The 23,408-nt window shown below is 42.4% G+C and overlaps 1 pseudogene; it reads right to left on the bottom strand.

Annotated features, from left to right (window-relative positions):
• Nucleotides 1-311: 311 nt before the first annotated feature.
• Nucleotides 312-15,622, bottom strand: LOC116811066 (sal-like protein 1; annotated as a pseudogene).
• Nucleotides 15,623-23,408: the final 7,786 nt, after the last annotated feature.

Consider the following 23,408-nt stretch of genomic DNA (forward strand, 5'->3'; position numbering starts at 1 on the left):
TAGCAGGGCGACTTGCAATTGCCATACATATCACAGCAAGTTTACAGCACTCTAGCTAATTAGTATTTAGTCCAAAATACATAAGACCAAAGTTAATACTTTCATTCCGTTTGTAAAGCGAGGTTATATCGCTAATAAATAAGCTTTCTTAGAACTCCAAAGTTGAACAGGGTACAAAAGAATATCTTCATGATGTTGTAATTCATAGATCTGGGAAACCAGAAGGAAGGGGTATGGGGGCAAGGGGTAGGAGGCCACCACAGGTCGTATTCTGAACAGGAATGAATGCTATGTTTCCAGCCCAAGCTGCTTTAACTTGTGACGATCTCTTTGCTGTCCTCCATGAAGTGGGTGAAGCGGAAGTTGGTTCTCTTCTAATTGCTTGCCATTTTCCCCAGGCGGGCCAGAGAAGCAGTGGGCTCTGATTTCTGGAGCTTCTCCAGATTTCCTGTCAGCCCACTAACAGGTGAGCTGTTCCCAGTGTCGAGGCTTCCAGGAATTGGATGGATGCCACCATTCTGAATGACGGAGATCCCGTTGCCCTTCATCGCCAACCCGTTGGAATGCGGTGCTGCATTCTGATTCCAGAAGCCGGAAGGATCCCCACTTCCTGATCTTGCCACCAAATCCTTATGGAACATTTCTGGGAACTTGATGCGATTGCCTCCTAGAAATGTCATGGGCCCATCCCCAGAGAGCTGCCTACCCTGTCACACAGGGGTGCTATTCCACATGTGAGTGCCCATGGGTACCTTTTGTCGTGAAAGCTCTTCCACAAATAGTGCAAGCAAACGGTTTCTCTCCAGTGTGAGTTCTGCCAGGCACTCAACGAGGAGGAGGTTTTGCTACATGTGTTGCAGTAGTGCTGCTTGGGAGTTCTGGGCAGAGCCAAGAGCAGAACTGCGGATGCGGCAGAGAAAGACAGAGGCCCAGAAGGGATGTGACTGGTGGGGGTGTCCTTACTGTCCTGAGGAGAAATATGCACAAATTCGTTGATCTCCGTTTTGCTGAGAGATGACAACGAGTTGGCGGGAATCACCACAGAGTTCTGAGTGGGGCCAAGATTGGAACTGGGCTCAAAGAGCTGTGATGGTAGATCTTGCATCTGATGTGTCAACATGTGCTGCTTCAAATTACCCTTTGTGGAAAAGCCACAATTGCAAACTGCAAATAAATGGTCTCTCTTTGGTATGATTTCTATAGTGAATGTCCAAGGCACTCTGACAAGCAAATGTTTGCCACAAATGTTGCAAGCAGTGTTTTTAAATTTACCCTGGTCTCTGAAAGGGAAGAGGGTCCCCAAAGAATCTTCTTTGATGATTTTCTCTATGTGACTAGATGTCAGATCCAAAGCCCAGCCATTCACTGGAATGAAAGACAAACCATTGGCAAACTCACTTGGGACCACTCTCTGTGGTTTCTCCTCTTCCCTGGGTGACTTATGGAACTCCTGGGTGCTGTTGGATGGGGACAGAGCCTGCATGGAAGATGTAGACTCTGAGATGGCTGGGCTGCCAGCACTTTAGCTCTCCATGTCATCACCCACTGAGGATGAATCGTTGATCAGGACATCGTCCTCGAAGGACCCATTCTCCACCAACTTCAGGCTAGCCCACAGCTGCTCCACTAGGCCAGCATTCATCATCTTCATCTGATTTTCCAAAGCAGTGATGCTCGACATCTCTAGGGGCAAAGGCGAAGAAGATAAGCTGTCTTGGGAGTCGTCTGCAGACTTGGGCATGTCAGGGAAGCTGCCCTCAGGACAGTCTTCCATTTTTTCATTGGAGAAGTTGTCTAGGTCATCAAAATTTTTCTCATAGAGGGAGCCTGTGTCAGACTCCATGGACTAAGAGTAACTGTTAGGGACTGCGATGTTGGAGACCTGGCCTCCCATATGCATTCGAGTGTGCTGCTGCAGGGTGACAGCGTTCGTCTGTCAACTTCTGGCAGATGGGGCAGGAATGCTGGGCTCTGAGGAGGGATACAGCACGATGGACACTGTAGTGGGTTTTAAGATTCCTTTCTGTGATGAAAACCTGGCCACAGATCTTACACTTAAAAGGCCTCTCCCTAATGTGCGTCCGATAGTGCATTTACAAGGCACTCTGACAGCTGAGAAGCAGGTGGCAGATGATGCACTCACTGGGGTCAGTAGTCTTTTGTCAATGTTTTCTACCAGTTACTGAAGCTTGGATGTCTCTGATGCCTGGGCTGAGTCCAAGAGTCCCCCTAAAGGAAACTTGGCCTTGAACTGCTTGGATATGAGAGGCAACAAAGGGTTGGTGAAGGTGGTAGTGCTTCCCTAGGGGGTCCCAGTCTGCTGCTGGGGAGCTCAGGGCACTACTGCTCGCCATCAGTACCTAGTTGGTGACCACACCACTCTCTTTGCTTTTGCCATTGGAGGGTGGCAGAGTGGACCCTTCAGCTTCCTCTGGGAGCCCACCTAGGTTTCTTGTGGCCAGCCCAGCGGCCCTGGAGTCACTTTTGACTAAACCTGTGGGACTGGTGGCAGAATGGCTAATGGGGATGGGGCTGGCTCTTCCGTCTTGATGAAGAGTATGAGGCTTGGGAGGGTTGGGGGCAATGGCAGGCTGACTGAAGTGGTCAGAGTAGCCAAGACTGGTTTGGTGTCTAACCAGCTGGTGACTGGCTTCTGTGGAGTGATGGACATGCCATATGGGATGCCGGTACTCATGGGGATATTGTCCAAATGCTCAGGCACAGGATAAGGGTTCATCTGGGTATGGGTGTATTTCTCTTTGTGGCACTGAAAGTGGGCTTTCATATTCTTCTTGGTAGAGAACCCGTTCCCACAGATGTTGTACTTGAACGGCCTCTTTCCAGTATGGGAATGCAAGTGGATCTGCAAGGCACTGTCACTCTCAAAGACCTTTGTGCAGAACCTGCACTTGTGTTTGAAGAATGCCTCATTGGAAGTACTTTTCACTTCAAAGGCAGTGACATTTGGTGGCTTGCTTTTTCTTCGCTGGGCCAAGGCAGACAAGGAATCTAAATCCTCTGCAGTTGTTCCGATGTTGGGCAAAGGGCTGGGGAAAACTGAGTTAGCGGGGGCCAACTGATATAGAAGTGGATTAGATGCAGGACTTAATAAACTGCTTATTGCAAAAGCTGGTGAGGATGATGATGAGACTGCTGGGTTGCTGATATGGGAGGCCGCAGCACTTGAAGCCACTTTTTCCGAGGACGGGGTGGTAAATGACACCACCAATATGTTCACATTGGGAGAAAAGCCGCTGTTGGATGGAATGATGGTGTTGCCAGAACTACTTTGAAGTAGCTGGATTGGGGTAGCTGTTTCACACCACTAATGCTGGCACATTGGCTGGCGAGGCTCTGTGCCAATCCAACTGCTGCTGCCAGCTGCTGAGATAAATGGGAATTTAGCATGGACAAGGGGTTGGCAGATGTTTGTAAAGTACCTTGAGGAGGATGAGAAGATGTTGGCAAGTCTGCATTCTGAGAAGACAACAGCAATATTTGGTGACAAATCTATTCGATCAGTTGCAGCTAGTGGACCTGCTGCTGCTGCAGACCTAGGAGCTGTTCCATGAGGGCTGGGATGGCCAGCTTGCCCTGGGAAGCCCCGCTGCACCTCACTTCCTGGGAGAACTGGGACACCACCAACTTGGTGCCCTGGAGGTTCTTGATGATGACGTTGCTGTTGATCACGGAGAAGTTGCCCAGTGTTGTCAGGTCCCCAAGTTGAGGTAGAGAGGTTGTGATCGCTGAGGTACCTGTAGGGGAGTTGCTGCTGCTGCCATTTGGAGGAATACTGCTGTGGCTGCGGCTGGAAGTGCTGCTGCCACTTTTGTTAGCTACTGGGGCCTCCACCTCCATGGACTCTTCCCTGTCAAGTCTGTTGTGTTCTGAAAGGTCGCTGCAGTCCACTTGATCTGTTTTGTTAACTTTTCATTCATTTGTTCATCAGGATTATTGGGAGGGAGGCTGGGGGAGAAGGTTTTGGGTGGGGAGGCTGGATTTTCATTTACAAATAAAGCTAATTGATTTTTAGTACAGTTCTTCTTGTGGAGCAGAAGATGTGATAATTCAAAGAACTTGGCACAGCACTGGCCACAGATGTGGGTGTCCTTGCTCTTAGTGGGGAGACTCGATTGACCCTTTTCCCTGTCTCCACAGGTTCAAGAGAATCTCATGCCTTGGCCTCCCCAGTAGTTGGGACTACAGGCGCTTACCACCACGCCCTGCTAATTTTTGCATTTTTAGTAGAGAGGAGGCTTCACCATGCTGGCCAGGCTGGTCTTGAACTCCTGACCTCAAGTGATCCACCAGCCTTGGCCTCCCAAAGTGCTGGGATTATAGGCGTGAGCCACTGTGCCTGGCCTGCATAGTACTTTTTATTCAATCTTGTCAGCTTAATTTTTTTCTATGACTTTATTGAGTTATAATTGTTATTCAGTAGACTACACATATTTAAAGTGTAGACAATATGATGAGTTTTGGCATATGCATGCACCCATGAAACCATCACAAGAATCAAGATAGTGAACATATGCATCACCTCCAAAAATCTCCTCATGTCCCTTTGTCATCCCTCCATCCCATCCCTTCCTCCTACCTTCCCATCCCCGTGCAACCACTGACGGCTTTCCATTTGTATGGCCTAGAATTTTGTAAAAATGGAACCATACAGTATATAGTCTTTTTCATCTGGCTTCATTCGTGCAGTGTAATTATTTTGAGATTCATTCATGATGTTGTTGCCAAACACCAGAGGTTCGGCCTAGGTCCAGTTGCTCATCACACAGAAAGCCAATTACTGAGACAAGTGTTGTCCAGGAAAAAAGGCTTTATTGCAGGTGATGTCAACCAAGAGATGGGAGACAAGTCTGAAATCTGTCCCTTCAACTGACTAAAGTTAGGAGTTTATATAGCAGGAAAGGAAAACAGGAATTAGAGAGGGTTAAGGAAGAGGAGTTGGTCAATAGGCAGCATGTGTATCATACTGTCTGGATGTGTTGATCTCGAAAGCCCCAGCCCCACTGACACCATCTAGGGGCCTATTGGTCAGTCTCCTGAGAAAGGAACTCAGACAAGACAAATGTAAGTTTCTAAAGCTTCAGTTTTACAAGGAAACTTGGGCTAGTTTCAAGGTTTCTTTAATGTGCTAACTTTATAGCCCCATCTAGTAAGTCTGAAGTTTCCAATTTTATACTCTCATTCTTTTGGCTAAAGTCTCTGATAGCTTTTATAATACATGCCCTCTCGAGAAAGGTAAAATGTAGACTTTCAGGTGAAGATCTTGTCAGAATTGTTTTTCTGAGAATAGGTTTTGTTAAAAGTCTGGTAGGGCTAAGTTAGAAAGAATAATGCTTCTAGCATCTGACAGGTGTCCTTGAAAGAAACCAATAAAGCAGCCAAAGGAGGTTCTAACTCCTGAAAACAAATGTTTCAGAACTTCCAATGTTGTAGAGAGCTGGCCCTCTACAGGGCTTTTCTCCGTGAACTTCAACTTGCCTGTCACAAAAATCTCTTCATAAACATTCAGCTTCCTTTGGATCTGGGCTGTAAATACTTGCCTGGACTCAAGGATCTCCTAACTTTATAATGTACCTTTTATGTATATATATGTTGACTTGCTGGTTTGTGTATGCATTGCATGTAAGGTCTCTTTTTAAAGCACAGATTTAAATATTATAGAATATAAAAGATAAATGTTTCTCTATTTTCTAAAATAAGACACTTTATTTAGAATGTTAAGATAGTCCCTGCCTGTTATGTAGAACCATTAAGTATCTTGAAAAATTGTTTGTTGCATATTTTTAAGAGCTCTGACTGTAATCCTGAAGTGATTTCTAAAGACTGCGAGAGAAGAGGAGCTGATTGCTGCTACAAACACATGGACACCAGGATTCACACGTCCTAGTGGCCACTTTAGCCTTGAGAAGCCAATTATGAAAGATGTGAAACAACTCCAGAGTTCTACAAGTGTATAGGGGATGAGGGTGGGTAGCAAATGCCATAAAAGATCAACAACAACAACCCTGATAAAAATATTAGGAACAGGCTGGGTGTGGTGGCTCATGCCTGTAATCCCAGCACTTTGGGAGGCCAAGGCAGAAGGATCGCTTGAGCCCAGGAGTTTAAGACCAACATGGGTAAAAGCGAGACTCTTTTTCTACAAAAAAATAGAAAAAATGTGTAAGGCATGGTGGCATGTGCCTGTGGTCCCAGCTACTTGGGAGGTTAAGGTGGAAGGATTGATTGAGCCTGGGTGGTTGAGTATGCAGCAAACTGTGATCATGCCACTGAACTGCAGCCTGGATGACAGAAAGACCCTGTCTTAAAAATGAATAAATAAAGTAAAAAGAAAAAATTGGGAACAATCATCTTTATTTTAAAGTGTTATACCCTGGAACAGGGTTTCTCAACATCAGCTCTATTGACATTTGGGCCAGATGATCCTTTGTTGTGGGGGCTGCCTGTGTATTGTAGCATGTTTTAGCAGCATCCCTGACCTCTACCTACCACAGGCCAGTGATCCTTTCCCCAGTTGTAACAATCAAAAATGTCTCTAGGCTGGGCGTGGTGGCTCACACCTACATTCCCAGCACTTTGGGAGGCTGAGGTGGGCAGATCTCTTGAGGTCAAGGAGTTCGAGACCAGCCTGACCAACATGGTGAAACCCCGACTCTAGTAAAAATACAAAAATTAGCCAGGCGTGGTGGCATACCCCTGTAATCCCAGCTACTTGGGAGGCTGAGGCAGGAGAATTGCTTGAATCCGCCAGGCGGAGGTTGCAGTGTGCTGAGATCGTGCCATTGCACTCCAGCCTGGGCAACAAGAGCAAAACTCCACCCCCCCCATAAAAAGAAGTCTCCAGATGGCCGGGTGCAGTGGCTCACACCTATAAACCTAGCACGTTGGATTGCTAGAGCCCAGGGAGGATTGCCTGAGCCCAGGATTTTGAGGCCACCCTGGGCAACATAGTGAGACTTCATCGCTATAAAAAAGAAAAAAAAAAAAAAGTCTCTAGACATTGCTGAATTCCCCTGGGGGACAAAATTTCTTCCCTGCTCCCCTTTGAGAACCATTGCCTTAGAGTAAAATATTCTAATACACATTTATTACAAAAAAACCCTAGCTTTCTTGAGATATAATTTACATGCCGTACAATTCACCCTTTTAAAGTGTGCAATTCAGTGGTTTCTAATGTATTTACATGGTTGAGCAACCACTGCGACAGTCTAATTTTAGGACATTTTTGCCCTGCCTAAAACAAACCCTGTGCCCATTAACAGTCCCTCCCCATCCCCCCAACCCCTGCAACCACTAATTTATCTTCTATCTCTATGGATTTGTCTATTCCGGATATTTCATATAAATGAAATAATACAGTATGTTGTCTTTTGTGGCTGGCTTCTCTCACATAGCATAATGCTTTCAAGGTTCACTCACTTTTAGCACGTATGAGTACTTTATTCCTTTTTATGACTGAATAATATTCCACTGCATGGATAAACCACATTTTGTCTATCCATTCATCAGTTGATGAACACGTGGGTTGTATCCATCTTTTGACTATTACAAGTAATGCTGCTATGAACATTCAAATACAAGTTTTTGTGCAGACATATTTTCATTTCTCTTGAATGAAAGGAATGGCATTTCTGGGGCATATAAAACACTTTTAAAACAGCAAGTTCTTCTTTTCAAGATACGTCTTATGGCAAACCCCCAAATACAAAATACATCACAGTGGAGTGTTTGAAGTGAGGTTAGCTGGAGCTTCAGAGCCCTGCCCGGGCTGCCATTTGACAGCCCTGGTGGCCTTGAGATGTCTCCACAGAACACCTTCCAACAAAAAAAAATTTTTTTGTGACAGGATCTGGCTGTCACCCAGGCTGGAGTGCAGAGGCATGATCTTGGATCACTGCAACCTCCGCCTCCCAGGCTCAAGCAATCCTCCCACCTCAGCCTCCCAAGTGGCAGGGACTACAGGTGCATGCCACCATTCCCGGCTAATTTTTGTACTTTTTTGTAGAGACGGTTTTGCCATGTTGCCTGGGCTAGTCTCAAACTCCTGGGCTCAAGTACTCGGTCTGCCTCAGCCTCCCAAAATGCTGGTATTACGGGCGTGAGCCACCTTGCCCGGCCCAAACAATATTTTTTCTTTTTAATGAACGATTATCAACCAAGCTCAGAACTTTAATCAAAAAGGATACAAATACAAAACAGTTTGGCAATTGCTGTCTGCTTCTTTGTGTCTAGGACACCTCTGTATTAAATCTCGAACACTGAAATCTCATCCTTCATTTCCCTCAGGTCTCACATCTTAGCTTGACATGCCTTTCCAGTTTTCTCTTTCCCTTCCTGGACAGTAGTGTCTGTATCTTAATTTTTTTTTCCCAAGTCTCACTGTGTTGCACAGGCTGGAGTGCAGTGGTGCTATCTCGGCTCACTGCAACCTCCACCTCCGAGATTCAAGTGATTCTTCTGCCTCAGCCTCCCAAGTAGCTGGGACTACAGGCGTGTGCCATCACGCCCAGCTAATTTTTGTATTTTTAGTAGAGGCAGGGTTTCACCATGTTAGCCAGGATGGTCTCAATCTCCTGACCTCGTGATCCACCCACCTTGGCCTCCCGAAGTTCTGGGATTACAGGCGTGAGCCACCACGCCTGGTTGGATCTTTTTTTTTTTTTGAGACCGAGTTTCACTCTTGTTGCTCAGGCTGGAGTGCAATGGTGCGATCTCAGCTCACTACAACCTCCGCCTCCCCAGTTCAAGTGATTCTCCTGCCTCAGCCTCCCGAGTAGCTGGGATTACAGGTATGTGCCACCAAGATGGGCTAATTTTGTATTTTTAGTAGAGATGGGGTTTCTCCATGTTGGTCAGGCTGGTCTCGAACTCCCGACCTCAGGTGGTCTGCCCGCCTCAGCCTCCCGAAGTGCTGGGATCATAGGCGTGAGCCACCATGCCCGGTGGGGATCTTACTTTTATCTCCTCACTCCATGATAACTGTGCAGTTTATCATGGGTTCCCCTGCAGTCTCCTTCTTATCTCTTTTTCTCTAGCCTATGCAGCCTGCCCCCGCCATGCTAAACTTTAGAACTGCGTTGCTATGATTTGTTCTCTTCCTTTCTGTCAACATAAATTCAGATTCACTTAGTTTCTTCATTCATTCATCAGATATTTATGATAACCAAGATTTACTATGCTGGGAGCTGCAGGAGTTCCAGATATACAGGGAGGAGTTCCTGTCTTTCATTCAGACAGATAAGACAGTTACAGAATGCCTATCTTAGAAGATGGTATATACTAACAGCCGTTTTAATGGTAGAAGCACAAAAATAGCTAGAGACATCATGTGAGATTGGGGATGACTTTGTAAATGGGACAGCACTGAAGAACTGGCAGTAATTCTTTACATAGAGGTGGTATTAGGGCATCTGGTGGAGAGGGTGGCATAAGCAAGGTCACGGAAATAGGAAAACAAAGGTGACATTCTGGCAATTATGAGTCAAATAATTAAAGCAGGTGAGTAATAGACCAATGAGAATGGAAGGCTTTGAAAGCCTGACCAAGGGGTTGAAGTTTATGTAGTGGACAATGGAAAACAAGTGAAGTGTTCGAAGGAATGACTGAAGCAATCCAACCTGGAGTTTCTCTGATATTGTAGTTCCGCACCCTGGCCCACTCTTAGGAGATGCTATGATTCGGTAAAAAGGTTTTAACCAGGGGGAACTCCCTTTATGATTCCTTCTGGTTACTTTACCTCTCAGGGCCTGATTTTCCATGACAATAAATCAAAGGAGACTGGACAAAATGATCTTTCCAGCATCTCTATTCCTGAATCAAGCATGGAACAGGAAGCTCTGCTGCTTTTTGAAGAGTTAGGGACGAGTTGGGCTAAGGGCTGTGGGAAGATGACAAGGATCATTTGTGAGATTTCCGTGGAGAAATGAGTCATGTTTGGAAACATTGGAAAATAAGAAAATCTTTGTCTATAATCTATCCAGCTTCCCTCTTGCATATCTTTTTCCTTTTAGTGGCTTCCTTTCCACCTTTAATGTAGAAGGTTGTAAAATGGTTTGGGGATGAAGCACACGTGCTTTGCCTTATTTTTCTATCCCTAGTACATAACACAGTGCCTGATTCACGGCCTGTCAGTAAGACTCTGATAAATAAATAATTTCTTCCAACCCCCGCCAAAACCTACTCTCAGGGAGAAAATATGTAAACAAATTCATACTAAGGTATAAATGGCTGATAACCATTTAAATTGTGATCCATATACTAAGAGAAATTTTTCTCATAAGTAATGGAATAGCCCTTTGCTAAAATCAAAACCCATTTCTAATAGTGGCATACATAGAAGTAGGGGAGGCTTCAGGATGGCAGCAGTGATGTTTCCAGCTGGGATGTCAGCCACTATTAGTCCCTCTTATTCTAAACGGGCTTCTCATTTCCCCCTAGAGGCTAAGCCTTGCCTCATTCTCTGCAATAGATGCTGTCTGTTCTTAGCAGAAATTTCTGGAGCCCTGTTTTAACATTCTGGAGCTCAATGTTGGGCTCTGCTTGCTTCAAAACTGGTTCTGGGTATTTGTAGCTCATTTCACAGAACTAGGCTTCTGTTTGGTTTCTCCAGCCTGGGTATATGCCATGACAACATGTCCACTCCCCTGGACACTCTCAGATAAGAGTTCTGTGCTTATCTCTTTCTAGTATATCTTAACACCTTTCTCCCATCTGACTCTGCATGGAGTCAACTTTTACCTTTGATATCTAGCCCAGTACCCATCACCTTTCTCCCTGTTGTAAGATGACCCTGCTGCTGACTCCCAACCTGCTTAGACTTCCAAGAATCAGCAGCCAATGTGTAGCCTGCCACTGATACCCTGTCTCCCTACCCTGAGAACCAGCCAGAATTCCTGGCACTTCAAATTGGAACTTCCCTTGCCGCCTCAGCCAAATTACCTAACTACTGACCTAGACTGCCCTCTGCTGTTTATTTCCAGAGCCCCTGGGCATTACATTTGTCCTCTTGAAAGGGAATGAATGCCTCTGCATCTGAAGTTGAGTCAGCTCTCTTGTGATAAGGGCTTAGTGGGTCTACTTCTAAGCCCTGGCTTTATCTTAATTGAACTGACCTTGTCATGGCTTGGAAGATGGCAAGCAAGCATTTATCTGGAGCACCTAATATCAGACTCTGGAGCTAATTATCTGTCCTGCTAGGTTATAAGGAAAGCTTCACGGCTAACATCTTCTTGTGGGAGTCACTCAGACAACTGAAGCTGCCTTGTTGCCACAAGATAACCTTCCATATAGATATTTTTTCTCCAGTTAGACATCCTTTATTCAGCTTGGGGGCTGCATTTGTCCAAAATTTTCTTCCTTGGCATATAGGATAGTTGACCTAACTACCTACTATGGTCTTCCACCTGCCTTCTTGTATTAAATGCCTGTTGCATTAGTCCTAGGCAGAAATTAATTTCATTGATAGAGGGACCATATATCTGCACTGGGTGGATAGATTCCTTTATGGTGTAATTCTAGGGATTCACAGAAAGTATCTGCTCCCAAATAAGTCTCCCACATGATGATGTGTGTCATCATTATTTCTAGCCAATCTCTCCAGTGGGTGGGCCTCAATTTCTACTTGTTTTCAAAGACTCAGAGTGACTTGGAGAGAAGGACACAGCAATGAGGAAGAAAATATAGTTAGTAATTATGATTACTTCTTTTGGATCCTTCCTATTATACACCAAGATGTATAATATGAATTTAAACAAATTTACTGGCTTACACAAATGGGAACTGCAGGGTTCTAAGCTTTGGGGGTACAGCTGGATCCAGGGGCTCAAATAGCTTCATCAGTGCTCCCCCATGGTGCCTTCCCTGGTATGCAAAAAAGGCCCAGGGAGGACTCTGATTGGTTGATTTGTGTAATGTGCCCTCCTTTCATCCAAACACTCTGCTTAAGAGGATGGTCGATGCTGCTTGGCTAGCCTAAATCACAGGAGGCCCAGCCCAACGGTCAGAAGGGGCAAATAGTTTCACTCTAAACAAACTACAAGAATATTGAGTTCTCTGCAGGATAAAGGGGTTCTCTTACCAGAGAAGGGCAAATAGATGCTGAGATGGAAACAGTCAGATGTCTATTTTAAGGGTCAGGGGGACAAAGGGGCTGTACTGCATATTTGCCTAGACCTCACTTTGGGTTTTCCATTGCTCACTTCAGTATCCCTTGTTAAAATATAAAGGTGGGAGTGGGGCTAAGGAATCATGCTGAGTCTTAACTCAGTGTGAAAGTGTTTGTTCAAAATGTTTTATTCCCACTGACCCAGGCCATAGAACACTTTGGAGAACAAGTCCGGAAGTCTAAAATGGGAGGGTCCTAAAAAAAAGCACAAAGAAGAGCACAAAGAGGGGTACCAAGAACCAGCGGAGATATCCCTGGCCTATCCTATAGCATGGTCCTGGGCCAAGAGCCAGCCTGAGGATTTGCATATCTGCATGTAAATGGACTCTAGGTTCTGGCATTCATCTTGAGCAACTTGGAGCTCAAGATGAGGCTCCTTTCCCACCCCTCCCCTCCCTTCCTCTCCCCTCCTCTCCCTTCTCCTCCCCTTCCCTTCCTTTTCCCTGAGCACCTTTTCACCCCAGGAGCTGTTCACAGCTCCTTCCTCAGAAGTCTTCTCTGTCTTCAGATAAGATGGCTTTCTCTCCTTCGCCCTACAGACACACTCCAAGGACAGTGACACATACACATTCAGACAGAATTCACGATCACATTTTGACGAGAGATGCCATTTTATCTAAAAGCATAGTCCATGTGCCAATCTAAGGGCAGAAATTAAACCCTAAACCAACACAAATACATTACAAGTCAATAGTATCATTAGAAAGGACTATCATTAAAACGTTTGTGTATTGTGGCTTAAATTCGATCATAGTAGGAAATTTGAGCTGTTTCTGGGAGATAAGTCTTGCATAACCAGAAACTGAATGCTCTCTTCTTTTCCCACCAACAGCCTCATCCCCACTAGTTCCTAAGAGCCAACCTGTCCTTAGCTCCACTGAACTATGGCTATGGTTACTTCAGGGTTTTACACTGATGGTATCCTTTCTACTCCTTGAAAATTATGTTTGCCGTAATTACCTCTCTCGTGTCCTTTTCTTAAGACCAACGACTTTGCTATTTTAGTGTTGAAGGAAGGGGCCAGCACTCCTAAGCATCCATCCACTTGTAAGCAAGTAAGTCCGTCCAGGCTACCATTAATATCTTTTGTTTCAGGGCTTTTTGTTTTATTTCACAAGCACTCTTGTCTTGCTTCCTGCATAGAATCTCCTCATGACCAGGTTCTATAAAACTCAAGAGCAACTTGAGTGTAAGAAACATTGCTCACCAGAACATCCTTCCTACTCATGATGATGCTTCTGTTTCCCTTTCATCAGCCCCTCATCGTTGATCTTCGTAGACAAACTCTTGTCCCCTCCCCAAATTCTGTGTGGCTTGGTTTTTGACCCCAGTAGATGAGGTAACTGGGTGTGTCAGCAATTAGACTGACATGCCTGACCCCTGGCATTCAGTTGTAACAGTAGTCTCTGTCTCCAAAAGGGGTTTCTCCTGCCTTGATGTTGGGCATTTCAGATGTACCCCCCAAGAAAAATGGGGTGATGTTTGCTGTGTGCTTCTGTCTGTTTGGCACAGGACCTGTTTCTCAGTGACTCCTAAAGCTTAGTGTCTTTGGAGCAAAAGTCCAGACTGGCAGGAGCCTGTTGAGTGCTGAAGAATTTAGAGACATCCATTTCCAGTTCAGTTGCTTTTCTGTCAAAATCTCAGTCCCTAAATCTCTCAAAAATCCCAAACTGCTCCAATCATCCCAGCTTGCAATTTGGATACTTTCTAATGCTATGCTTTTTAATGCTATGAAAACCAAGTGTGTCAGAATGTGTCATTTTTTTTTGTGGGCTCGCTGAGTGCTTTTGCACTACATCATTTATTGTCATGCATCTGTAGGCTTATAGTCTACTTAAAAATTTTTTATTTTACAATAATTTGAATTCTTTCGCTTTCCAACTCGCTTATTCCGGTTCAGGGTGGCAGGTGGCCAGAGCCTATCCTGGCAGCTCAAGGGGCAAGGTAGGAACCCACCCTGGCCAAGATGCCATCCCATCGCAGGGCACACTTACACAGACACTCACACTCACTTAGACCGGTACCATGTAGACACACCCATTCACCTAATGTGCACAGCTTTGGGATATGGGAGAAAACTGGAGTAACCGGGGAAAACCCATACAGACATGGGTAGAACCTGCAAACTCCACACAAACAATAGACCTGCTGGGAATGGATTTTTTCCCTGATCAAGGTAATAATAAAATAATGTTGAAACAAATGACATTTATCGAGGACTTCTGTAACGCTAACTGAAAAATAGTTGAACTCGACTTTATAAATATTGACTATAGGTTTGTTATTGTTGTTTTTAAAAGAAGCCCAAGCAAGAGTAAAGCTAAGGAGAGATTATTCAGTTTTGTTACATGGGAGGGAGAGAAGTTAATTTCTGTTGCTTTGGTGTTTTGTATTTATCTCTCATTACAAAATTGGATAAAAACACAATTTTAAAGGCTGCACTATATACTGTCATTTATCAAGGACAGGAAAAAGTGAAACCCATTCATCTCCATTATCTGGTTTCTGAAAGCTGTGCAAATCTTGAACACAAGTTGAAACATCATAGAAACCATATCTCAGAGCTGTACAAATTTCCTGCTGATTATACAGAGAAAGAACATGTGATTACCAAGAGCTTTGAGTAGATGTAGGAGAAAATAATGTTGGGTTAGGTATCTGGTTGGTTTATCTGATGCCAGAGCTTTATCTATTTGGGTCTGATGCTTTGATTGTTTGGGTTTGGTTGGTTTTTTTTGCAAGTGAGAGAGGCCAGTATGGGATAGAGGAAGGAGGCAAAGTGTTGGTGGATTTCCCACATTAATCAAGCCAATACCACATTTCAACATTGTAAGCTTCCTTTTTCTTATGGTCTGATCCTTCTTGCCCCATAAGCTTGGCATCCTCTAATGGTTATTTTTACTATGTTATCCATCTCTAATAGCAAAAATAATCTAAATAAAATATAGCCTCAAATGTGAGGCTATTTTCCTCTAAGGAGCTAGATGCTCTTAAGGGTTGTAGACACAGACTTTATTTCATTTAATAGTGATGATTTTTCTTTTCAGCCTTGTGCCTGTACTAAGTGTTGCAGGACAGGGAAGCCCCCTGCCAAAATTGGGGCTTAGCCCCTGAGGGCTCTTGGCTTTGCCAAGGAAGGAATTCAAGGACCAAGTGGTGGTGTTACATGGCTATCTTCTGTTGAGTGGTACTGCTCCTTGCCTAGCAGGGCTAACTTACAGGCAGTGTGGTCCAGAGTCAGCAACTTAGGGGCTCTTGGCAACTGCATTAATACTCATGTAAATCCACTTTCGATCACATGCAAATTAAGGGGTCAGTCAATGCAAATCGAGGGGCAGGTTATTTAGACCTTTCTAAGAAAAGCGTGGTAACTTCCAAGCCATTGTTACGAAAAAAGGTGGTGACTTCTGGGTCATTGCCGTGGCATTTGTAAACTGCCATGGTGCTAGTGGGAGTGTCTTATGCCAATAAGCAATGAGAGCAGCTAAAGATCACTTTTGCCTTCTGCTGGTTCCTGCTCGTTTCTTCACTTTATCCCATCTGGACCAGATCCTGTTTTGGTCAGCAGGGTTTTGACCAGAAAACAAGTCCTGCTGGTCTGCTACCTCATAAGCAGGGCACAAAATCTAGTGGCTCCCACCATGATTTGCCTCTTTGCAGCAGCCAAGATACCTGAGTCTCTGTACTTTGACATCAAATTCCGCTTACATAAGGCAGCTCTGAAAAGTCAGAGGGTAGTGGGCCTGGGTCAACACTGTCTACTTTCATCAGTCATATGCCTGAGACCCAGAGTGGGGAGATTCACATTGCCACCATTCAGGCATGTACAGAAGGCTTCATTAGCATGTGCTTCTTGAGTACAGGAAAGAATGGGGCAGGGACCCTCATGAGTCTTTAAAACATTCGTTTTTTCTAATTTTTAATTTTTATGCATACGTAATAGGTGTATATACTTATGGGGTATATGTGATGTTTTGATAAAGGCATACTATGTATAATAATCACATCAAGGTAATTGGGGTATCCATCACTTCAAGCATTTATCATCTCTTTGTGTTAGGAACATTCTAATCCAACTCAGTGATTTTAAAATATAAAATAAGTTATTGTTGACTATAGTCACCCTGTTGTGCTATTAAATGCTAGATCTTATTCATTCTAACTATATTCTTATACCCTCATCCCCACATTATCCCCCCTCCACTTGCTCCCCTATCCCTGCTACCCTTCCCAGCCTCTGGCAACAATCATTCTACTATCTCCTTGAGTTCAATTGTTTTAGCTTTTAGCTCCCACGTATGAGTGAGAACATGTGACATTTGTCTTTCAGTGCCTGGCTTATGGTGCTTAACATAATGACCTCCAGTTCTATCTGTTATTGCAAATGACAAGATTTCATTCTTTTTCTATGATTGAATAATATTCCATTATGCATATTTACCACATTTTCTTTATCCATTCATCTGTTGATGGACACTTACGTTGATTTCAAATCCTGGCTATTGTGAATAGTGCTGCAATAAACATGAGAATGCAGATATTTCTTTTATATACTGATTTCCTTTCTTTTGGGTATATATCTAACAGTAGGATTGCTGGATCATATGGTAGCTCTATTGTTAATTTTTTGAGGAACTCCCAAACCTTTCTCCATAGTGGTTGTACTTATTCACATTGCCACCAACAGTGTACGAGGGTTGCCTTTTCTGTATATCCCCACCAGCCTTCATTATTGCCTGTCTTTTGGATAAAAGCCATTTTAACAGGGGAGAGATGATATCTCATTTTGGTTTTGATTTGCAATTCTCTGATGATCAATGATGTTGAGCACCTTTTCATATACCTGTTTGTCATTTGTAGGTCTTCTTTTCAGAAATGTCTATTGAGATCTTTTGCCCACTTTAAGGTCAGATTATTAGACTTTTTCCTGTTGAGTTGTTTGAGCTACTTATATATTCTAGTTATTAACAACCTGTCAGATGGGTAGTTTGCAAATGTTTTCTCCCATTCTGTGGGTTGTCTCTTCACTTTGTTGATTGTTTCCTTTGCTGTGCAGAAGCTTTTGAACTTGATGTGATCCTATTTATCCATTTTTTGATTTGGATGCTTGTGCATTTGAAGTTATTACTGAAGCAATCTTTGTCCACACCAATGCTCTGGAGACTTTTCCCAATGTTTTCTAGTAGTAGTTTCATAGTTCAAGGTCTTAGATTTAAGTTTTTAATCCATCTTGAGTTGATTTTTGTAATGGCAAGAGATAGGGGCCTAGTTTCATTCTTTGCATATGGATATCCAGTTTTCTCAGCACCATTTATTGAACAGACTGTTTTTTCCCCAATGTATGTTCTTGGTACCTTTGTTGAAAATGAGTTCACTGAAGATGTGTGGATTTATTTCTAGGTTTTCTATTCTGTTCTATTTCTACCATTTTAAGAAAACTGCATTCGTGTGTGTGTGTGTGTGTAGTTCTGTGCCACTATCACAATCAAGATATAGAACTGGCTCATCACCACACAAGAATCCTTTCATGTTATCTCTTTTTATTCATTCCCCCACTCTTTTCTAGAGTTGCCACACCATTTTTCATTCCTATGAGCAATGCATCCTTCTGTGCATCCTCACCAACATTTGGTATTATCACTTTTTAACTGTTCTAATAGGTGCATAATGATATCTCCTCATGCTCTTATTTTACATTTATCTAATGGCTACTCATGTTGAACATCCTTTCATGTGCTCATTTGCCATTCACATCTTCTCTTTGGTGAAATCTGTGTTCATGTCTTTTGCCCAGTTTCTAATTGGATTGTTTGCTTTTTTATTGTTGAGTTCTGAGAGTTCTTTATATATTCTAGCTATAGGGCCCTTGTCAGATATGTGGTTGGCAATTATTTTACCCAGTCTGTGATATGGCTTGCCTTTTCATCTTCTTAACAGGGGCCTTTCACAGAACAAATGTCTTTGATTTTGATAAAGTCCAATTCATCAATTTTTCCTTTTAAGGATTGGGCTTTTGGTGTCAAATCTAAGAACTCTTCGCCTAGTCCTAGGACCCAAAGATTTTTCTCTTATGATTTGTTTCTAAAGGTCTTAGAGTTTTACATTTTGCATTAAGTCCATGATTCATTTTGCACTAATTTTTGTATAAGGTATGAAGTTTAGGTCAAGGTTTAATTTTTTTTGCTTATGGACATCCAATTGTTCCAGCACAATTTGTTGAAAAGGCTCTCCTTTTTAAATTGGATTGCATTTCCATCTTTGTCAAGAATCAGTTGAAAAGCTAGGTGTGGTGGTGCATGCCTGTAATCCTAGTTACATGGAAGGCTAAGGTGGGAGGATCACTTGAGTCAAGGAGTTCAAGTCCAGTGTGGGCAACATAGCAAGACCCCATCAAAAAAAGAATCAGTTGTGTGGGTCTATTTATGGGTTTTCAATTCTGTTCCATTGATGTATGTCTATCTCTTGGACAATGTAATAATTTCTTTGGTTACTATAGCTAAAAGGCAAGTCATCAAGTAGAGCAATTCCTCCCAATATATTCTTCTTTTCAAAATTGTTTTAGCTATTCTAGGGCTTGTGCCTTTCCATTTGAATTTTAGAATAAGCTTGTCTATGTCTACAAAAAACTTGATAGGAATTGCATTAAACTTAAAGATCTATTTGAGGAGATTTGACATCTCCACTATTTTGAGTCTTCCAATCCACAGACACAGTATGTCACTCAATTTACTTAAGTCTTTGATTTCTTTTATCAGTCTCTCGCAAATTTCAGCACACAGATATTGTACATGCTTTTAGATTTATACCTAAGTATTTCATTTTCTTTAACGCAATTGTAAATGGTATTATGTTTTTAATTTCCAGTTTCCACAAGTTTGTTGTTAATATATAGAAGTGCAATTGATTTTTGTGTATTTATCATCTTGTATCCTGCATCCTTGCTGAACTCACATGTTAGTTATAGATGGGATTTTTTGATATATTCTTTGGGATTTTCTATATAGCCATCTGCAAACAGGGATAGTTTAATTTCTTCCATTTCCATCTGTATCCCTTATTTTGTTTCTTTTCTTTTTCTTTTTTTTTTTGTCTTATTCCTCCGCTAGAACTTCCAGTAGTATGTTGAGTAACAGTGGTGAGATACATACATCCTTGCCTTTTTCCTGGTGTTGGGGGAAAACATTCAGTCTTTCACAATTAAGTAATGATTTTTAGTTTTTTTGTAGATGAACTGTATCAAATTGAAGAAATTCCACTCTATTCATGGTTTGCTGAGTGTTTTTTTTAAATCATGAGTGGGTGTGGGATTTTGCAGATGCTTTTTCTGCCTCAATTGATATCATTATTTCTTCTTGGTGGATTGATCTTTTTATTATGTGATGTCCCTCTTCATTTCTAGTAATTCGCTTTGCTCTGAAGTCTACTTTACCTAATATTAATGCAGTCACTCCCAGTTTTTTTTTTTTTTTTTTTTTTGAGATGGAGTCTCGCTCTGTCACCCAGGCTGGAGTGCAGTGGCATGATCTTGGCTCACTGCAACCTCTGCCTCTCGGGTTCAAGCAATTCTTCTGCCTCAGCCTCCTGAGTAGCTGGGAGTACAGGTGCACGCCACCACACCTGGCTAATTTTTGTATTTTTAGTAGAGACAGGGTTTCACCATATTGGCCAGGCTGGTCTCAAACTCCTGACCTCGTGATCCGCCCACTTTGGCCTCCAAAAGTGCTGGGATTACGGGCATGAGCCACCATGCCTGACCCACTCCTAGTTTTTAAAAAATTAATGTTTGCATTGAATATGTTTTTCCATTCTTTTAGTTTCTGTCTACATATGTGGTCATATGTGAAATGAGTTTCTTGTATATGGCATATGGTTTATTTTTTTATCCACTCTGTTAATCTCTATCTTTTTATTGGCCCAGGAATGAATATTTAAATTTTTTCAGTACTTATTTATTTTTTTAAAAAATTAACAGACTTTTTTTAAAGAGAAGTTTTAGGACCACGTCAAAATTGAGAGGAAAGTATAGAGATATCCCATATACTCCTGGGCCCAACACATGCACAATTCTGCCCATTATCAACATCCCCCAAAGGAGTGGTACATTTGTTACAATTGAACCTGCAATGACACATCATTATCACCCACAGTCCATAGTTTACATTAGGGTTCACTCTTGGTGTTGTACATTTAATAAGTTTGGACAAAGGTATAATGACATGTACCCACCATTATAGTATTATACAGAGTAGTTTCACTGCTCTAAAATTCCTCCATGCTCCACCTATTCATCCCTTCCTGCTCTATAACCCCTGGCAACCACTGATCTTTTTATTGTCTCCATAGTTTTGCCCTATCCGTAATATCATATAGTTGGAATCATACAGCATGTAGCCTTTTTAGACTGGCTACCTTCACTTAGTAATACAAATTAAAGTTTCTTCCATGTCTTTTCATGGCTTGATAGTCCATTTCACTTTACGGCTGAATAATATTCCACTGGCTATCTGTAGACAGTTTATTAGTCCATTCACCTACTGAAGGACACTTAGTTTGATGCCAAGTTTTGGCAATTATGAATAAAGGTGCTTAAACAAGCAATCATGCACACTTTTGCAACAAGAAAAAACAGAAAGTCCTGCCACAAAAAAAAGAATATTTAAAGAAGAAACAAATGGAAATTTTAGAAGTGGAAGATATGATAACCAAGGAAAAAAATCCCACTGAATGGGTTCAATAGCAGAATGGAGACAAGCAAAGAGTTAGTGAACACAAAGATAGATAAAAAGAAATTGCTCTATCTGGCCAAGAGCAGTGACTTACACCAGTAATCCTAGCATTTTTGCAGGCTGAAGTAAGACAACAGATGGCTGGATGCTGGCAGTTTGAGAGCAGCCTGGGCAACATAGTGAGACCTCATCTTTACAAAAAACAATTAAAAATAGCTTGAGTGTGATGACACGTGCCTGTAGTCAGCTACTGTGAAGGCTGAAGGAGGAGGATCCCTTGAGCCCAGGAGTTCAAGGCTGCAGTGAGCTATGATCTCACCACTGCTCTCCAGCCTGGGCAACAGAATGAGACCCTGTGTCTAAAACAAAACAAAAAGAAATTGTTCAATATGAACAAGTCAGAGAAAGAAACTGAAAGAAAAAGGAATACAACCTCGTGGACCTGTAAGAAAATACTAAAACATCTATCCTTTGTAGCATCAGAATAAGAGAAGTGAAAATGTTAGGGAAACAGGAGCCTAGGACAGCCAAAGTGAAACCACTTGAAAATCAACTCCATCTTGAAATTAGCAAGGCACATTCCTTGCCAGTCACAACCCATGGTCCTAAGATGTTTGCAGTTGAGAAAACAGAATAAAGATACCTACAAGGACATACTCCCACAGCAGTGGAAAATGCAGGGGTCCCAACACCCATAACAATATATGCTTTCAAAATAATTATAGTTATGCTTTGATGTACTTACATACTAGAAAGTCAAGAATAGTTTTCTTTAAATCAATAGAACGATAAATTTCATCATGCTGTTAGCCCACCCGCACAAACGTACAGGTAAGTTGAGTCTTTACATAGACAAGACCCCTATATAAGAAAAACGTGACCAGGCCAAGGCTCACGCCTGTAATCCTAGCACTTTGGGAGGCTGTGGTGGGCAGATCACCTGAGCTCAGAAGTTCGAGAGCAGCCTGGGCAACATGACAAAATCTCATCTCTACAAAACAACAGAAAAACTAGCTGGACATGGTGGCATGTGCCTATAGTCCTATTCAGGAGGCTGAGGTGGGAGGATCCCTTGTGCCCAGGAGGTCAAGGCTGAAGCAAGCTGTGATAACACCACAGCACTCCAGCCTGGGTGACAGAGTGACACTCTGTCTCAATTTTTAAAAATATAAAACAAAAAAGCACAAATTTATCAATCTAATTCACTACTTTAACAGATTAATGAAAAATGCTGTGATAATCACAATAGATGCAGTGTTTGACGAAACTCAACATATATTCAAAATGAATACTCTCAGCAAACTAGAACAGAGTGGAATGACTGACTGTTGAAGTCAATCTACAAAAAAAGTACGGTAAATATTATGCTGAAATGTTGAAATTTTTCCATTTCTGATCAGGGATAAGAAAGGGATGTCCACTACCACCATTATACCAGGTGGGTCTGCCCAATGCCCCTAAAATCAGAAAAGGAAATAAAAGTGTTTAAAATGGCAGCAACAGGCCGGGCGCAGTGGCTCATGCCTGCAATCCCAGCACTTTGGGAGGCTGAGGCGGGTGGATCACTTGAGCTCAAGAGTTCAAGAACAAACTGGGCAACATGGCAAAACCATGTGTTTACAAAAAATACAAAAGAAAACAGAAAAAAAAGTGGCAGAAACAAAATTGTTCTTATTCAAAGATGATATGATTCTGTATGTTGAAAACTGAAAAGGATCTAGAAGTAAACTTTTAGAATTAATAAGCATATTTAACAAGGTTGCTGGATAGAAACTCAATACGTAGGAATTATGCCTCTACATACCAGCTCAAACAGCTAGCATATAAAATGTCAAAGAATGATACACATTTCAGAGCATCAAATACCTGGAAATAAAATTAACAAAAGATGCATAAGACTTCTTTGCAGAAGGCTGTAAAGCTTTATTGGGAGAATTTTAATGGTCAAATTTCCACCACAGGAGCAGCCTGCATCATTTCGGCTAGTCTTCTTTTAAGGCTGTGATTGCCCTTCACCTGTAACAGAAACATAACAGTTAGGAACATGACTTAACAGCAGATTATTTAGATGACCCTAAAGGCACACAAAGGACACTACAATCTGGGTTTTATAAAATGGACTAAAAATAGAACGCTAAGGGCGATCCTGTGTCTTATAGCCAAGTAAACCTCTGTATAAACTTTGAGGGTAGACCTGTAGAATTTAAAGGTAATTAATTCCGTAAACATCAAGTGCTTCCTTTAAATCCAGAAGCACTTATAATTAACAGTCAGCAATCTGGAAAACACATGTGTAAAACATACTTCAGTGGATTACTCAGAAAGTACTGGAGTCATGGTGTTTCAACTTCAAATCTTACCAGCTGATGCCTCAAAAGCTGAAACCTACATGTAACATTTGATATGATTAGAGATGATTCTATCATATGTGTGTCTACAGTCTTATTAGAAATAATGGCTCATGAAGACTGACAGTGGGGCAGGGAGCATGCATAGCACAG

This window comes from Hylobates moloch, unplaced genomic scaffold (assembly GCF_009828535.3).
Source record: "Hylobates moloch isolate HMO894 unplaced genomic scaffold, HMol_V3 SCAFFOLD_7, whole genome shotgun sequence".
Taxonomy (NCBI): Eukaryota; Metazoa; Chordata; class Mammalia; order Primates; family Hylobatidae; genus Hylobates; species Hylobates moloch.